We start from the raw sequence: 5,434 nt of genomic DNA on the forward strand, positions 1-5,434 counted from the left end.
AACAAATGCCTAGCTCATGATATGAGAGGCAGTCTGTCCGTTCGTCCGTCATCTGATAGACTGTCGGACATGTAGCGGAGCATCATAAAGACAGTTTAATTCCTACCTTTTGAGTACGGGACCCTAGAAAATAAAATAACCGACCGAGTTTTATCTCATTTTCCTCTCGCGTTACATGCACTCTTTTAAATGGTGTGAACCTTGACACTCGTTCGTTTGCGCTGACCTACACGGAGGTAGTTAAAGTTATAACACCTTTTTGCGTTACATAAGCCTTAATAGCCGTATCTTTATATAAAAAAGGGCTGTGTCTGACTGTTACCAACAAAAGGCATTAGTCATGACTTTAAAACCGTTTAAACTAATCCTGTCACATTCACACATAATGTGAAGGAGAGTGCAGATACGTATTTTGGGTAGTTAATATGTGTTTACATCATCAAATAATATTTTCGTGAAGTTAGGAAATATTGCTGTATTGTTTATTTTTTGTTTTCAGAAATAAAACAACGGTTTTTTGGCATCTGGTAAGAGTTGAGCTGTATTTTTTTGCCTTTTTCGGTTAGAATCACCAAAAATCATAACTGACATTCAAAGCAAAAATCACACAAAAAATATCTGCATCCAGAAAACAATACCAATACAAAAAAAGCATACATTTATGCATTGGTCAACTTTTATTAACTTTACCATTCACCACTTCGCAACTATTTTCCACTGCACCCTTTCTGCTTTTGTTTTTATAGTTCAAAGCCAGAAAACAAATGAAGCTGTATTTAGTTCTCTGGTATACCGTATTTGTTCATTTTCAATGTGGAACGGTCGCTTTGTATTGACTATCGCTTAACTGAGACGTATGGTGAGTGGAGAGCCTTCTAAGGATTACACGTTAATGGCAGGTGGGGTTTCCGCAGACTAGAATTATGTATCAGCTATTATAAATGTGTTTACTTATACCTACATGTATGTATAAAATTAGTGATTTATTATATTACACACGAACTCAGACAAGTCAGTGTGTATACACGGTGATTTTTTTGTCGTCTTACAAAAGCAGCCCAGTTCGTGTATCCGACGTAAATTACCCCTAGGCGCGATTATTATATTTTTATCATCAACTAAGATCATAAGTACGAAGAAAATTAAACAAGAGAAATCTGAAATATACTCTTAAAAATGATGAAATTGCCGCCGCCCGCGCCCCTCACCATAGTTACAAGGCTCGGACCGCGCTCGCAACAGAACTGTGTTTCTATAAAACTACGAATTGCATCATAATATTGAATAAAAATTGCATTTAATTTTTTTTCAAATCTCATAAATACCTATTTTTTTATCATGGACGTGTTCTAGTCATTGCATACATGAACTGGGCTGCTTTTGTAAGACGACAAAAAAATCACGGTGTATATACAACATATAACTTTTATAAACCTATATAAAAGCTGTTTGTTTGTTCCAACTAATCGCTGAAATGAAATAGAATGATTTCGATGGGACTTTTATTTGCAGATAGCTGATAGACTGAGTAACTTAGGCTACCATACTTGTAGAAAAGAACTTTTTTAACCGACTTTTAAAAAAGGAGGTTACTCAATTTGACCTACTACGGATAGTTGATTGGATACGTAGTAACAATATTACTACGGAATATCTGTAAGAAAAAAAGAGTCTTTTCTGAAATCAATATTTTACGATATAATCTATACTAATATAAAAAGCTGAAGAGTTTGTTTGTTTGTTTGAACGCGCTAATCTCTAAATTGAAAAATTATTTTTGTGTTGAATAGACCCTTCATCGAGGAAGGCTTTAGGCTATAAACCATCACGCTGCGACTAATAGGAGCGAAGATACAATGGAAAATGTGAAAAAAACAGGGCAGGGATAAATCATAACTTATATCTTCTACCCACGGGGACGAAGTCGCGGGCAACAGCTAGTATGTAATATTCGCAAAGAAACAAAGGTTTGGGGCGTTAGATTTTGGAATATCTTAGTACCCAATATATATTTAACAGCTATAAAATATTAGCAAGGTAAACTCCGCTGAGATTCACAATAAATCATGTGATACGCATAGATTTTAATTTATTACTCTGCTGAGTATTTTGTGTTGTTTTTGACTGTCAAACTAATATTGCTTTGAAAGCATCTTGTAATTTATTACATGGTCTTCGTAAGCTTTGAGTCGGTTTCAAACTTTGGAAGCGAAATATTTGAAGTTTTGGATGCGGTATTTTGTAAATTTGTTATAAGTTTTATTAAAAGTCTATTAAATTGTAATAAAGTTTGTTTGCCTTAGAGGTAAGTGCCTTTTTTGAGGAATTCACGGTGTAGACAAAACAGTACATACGCAATTTTGTAACACGACATTTTTATTTTTACTTTCATCTTAGTTGAAAGATTTTCTTTGAAATCACAGTTACTGAAATCCTCCTGTTAAATAGTTTGTTCTTTTTTTTTCTAAAATACCTGGTAATAAGATCTGGTAAGGGATCGTCAACCTTTTCGGTAACTTTCATTCATTAACCTTTGAAGGTGCAGACGTTGCATAGACGACAAACATTTATGAATAAAATATTTGTGTTTAATCCGAATTTTTATTCCACTGTCAAACACGTAGGTATTTCAACACGTCTCTTTATGTGTGGTTCGTGTAAATAAAAGAGTTTTTTCTATAATATTATCCTCTTTTCGCCACAAATTTGTGAACCTTACTAGTCCTTGGGGAATCGTATTTCTTTTGTTTCGAATCAACAAATAAAATGATATTTATGACTGTTTAGAGGTTTGAATGAATTCTTTTGGGGGTTAACTTATCTTGCCGCTGTTTTAAATTTAATAACAGTGTGATAGAAGTTTTTAATACTTATATTTTATTATTTTAAAATAATATAATCAAAAATGTATGTATCTTATCTCTGTAGATCACAGGTTGCTAATTAATTAGATACGTAGGTATACATACGATCATTTTTTATTAGAATTAATTATCAAGATAAAAAATGCTAAATATAAAACAGCTATAGACAAGTGAAGCTAAGCTTATTGCAAAAGACATAACAACCGGCCTAAAACGAGCATTTTGATTTCCGTTTATTATATTTGAACTGTATTTGTGTAGTTCATAAAACATAAAATATAAGCTAAAGGAACATACCAAAATGTGTTTTTATCAATCAATTGTCTTGTACACACATCACTAAAGACAGTTCGTGATTCTGTCATATTTTCACGTGTTCTACTATAACGGACCCTTGAGGGCTCACCACTATCCAAAGGAAAATTGGTGCATTCGTGGAAGTGAGACGATACTATACACCGTGTCGTTCTGTCACGCTTCCACAATCATAATGTTTTTCAAGACGTGGCGTTAGCTCCCTGATGGTCGCTCCCTTTTTACAACCCTCTTTTCGGTCAATTTATTACATTTTCTTGATACTTTGTGACGTGATGTTTACCAGTATCACATGTCAGGATGTCTGGCGCCCACGCAATGTTAGTTGACAAAAAACAAGATGAAATAATATATGAAATTGTCTGTTTAAAAGAAATTATCTGTTATAGGTTGAGGTTTTGGGCTACGCTCTCGAGTGATTGTTAAGGATCGTGTGACCACTTTCAGACTTAAATTTTACCGTTATTATTGGGTCATCATCATCCTACCCTTTTCCCAACTATGTTAGAGTCGGCTTTCAGTCTAGCTGGATGCAGTTAACCAGTGTTTGAAAAAGGCGATTGCCTATCTGACCTCCTTAACCCAGTTACCTGGGCAAAACGATACCCCTTAGTCATACCGGTTGTCAGTTGTCTTTTCAAGCTTCTAACTAAAAGTGACAGCTGTTAAATGTATATAAAACAACCGGGACACGAATTTAACGTGCCTTCCGAAACATGGAGGAACTATTGTTGGACATTGTTGGACCGACGCGACCCTATCACATGTACCTTAACAAATATCTAGATATTACTTACGTAAACCTAGATAAGGAATCCAGTATCAAGGCCTTCAAAGACTGTGTTTTCGGTGCATCACTGCAAAATTTTTTGGTCTACCCATTTTTCTATTCATAACTGTGTCACTTCGGTTTTCCTTTACCAAAGGTTTAATAATAAATCTCCCATGTATTAATGTATGAACAACATAAACAAACCCCTAAGCTGAAAGTAAATTTGTTTAGGCTTTACAAACATGTGCTCCGAGGAGGTTACGTTTCGATGGAGTTGCTTCTGATTTATAATGCGGTTAAAATATAAACCGTACTCCAAGTAAATGGTTTATTTAAGATATGGGGATCTAGTTCCGACTGTTAAAGTAATGCTGTTTTAGGAAAGAGATAGTGCTCTACGCCGTATAAAGTGGTGTCTCGCTTCCCACCATACGTCCTATGATAATATAAACTAATTAAAAAGTGCCTCACTTGCCTTAATCAAGATAGTAACAAGAAGTTCAGGGGTTTTATGCGACAGTATTCGTGGCCTAAAAATAATAATTAAAAAGTTATATTGAAACTAGGATAAATAAAAGGTTATTTCTCAACGACCAGACAAAATTTAACACTACAACCTTTAAAAGCGAATAAAGAATATTAAGAATATGAATGTCAAAATAATCGTCTTTATCTATCCTCCATCCAATCCATCATCAAACAGGCAACGCCTTCTGAAATTATTTTATTACCTTAATCATGTCAGCAAAAATGACTGCATGGCAACTGACAACGAGCTTAAAGGGAGTCCTGCTTTGCAACGTTGTCGAAATTACAAGTGCCTAGATAGTTTAAATGCAATGGATTTTTTCACTTACTTTAATAGTTAAGGTAATAAGTGTCCATTAAGATATGCATATTAAACGTGCGAATGTATTATGAAGGTCATTTGCCTCAACTTATTAATAAGTGCGATGTTATCATAGCAAAGACGGGAATACCCGTGGGTTGTTGCATTAATTATCTTACTCACTAATACAATAGTTATGTGTTCAGAATTGTCTATAAAGGCTTGAATGTCTGTTTAAAAAAGGTTCATATTCGACTCTGCAGTTATTTAATTAATGTTTTCATAAACCATAGGGAACTTTTTGGTGTCCGCCATAAATTTTATATTTTATATTTATTTATTAAAAATAGAAAATAGGAAATTACATAAAAAATCGCCAAACTGCAAAGCAGTTTGTTGGCGATAATAGCGCTCTTTATTATACATTTTTCTTTATTGTGTTTTTATAGTTTACAATGAGTGTAGTTGCATTTATTATTCTTATATATAAACAATAATCACATTATATATACTTTATCTTGCAACTATTACAATATAAAAATTAAATTTATATTCTAGGAACATCAACCTGTTTATATCTACCATTATTTATTACAACTAATTCTTATTGAAATTTCTATTTGGTTAACAATTGTAATGAGATCTGTTCTTACT

The sequence above is a fragment of the Trichoplusia ni genome, chromosome 2 (assembly GCF_003590095.1).
Source record: "Trichoplusia ni isolate ovarian cell line Hi5 chromosome 2, tn1, whole genome shotgun sequence".
NCBI classification, from domain to species: Eukaryota; Metazoa; Arthropoda; class Insecta; order Lepidoptera; family Noctuidae; genus Trichoplusia; species Trichoplusia ni.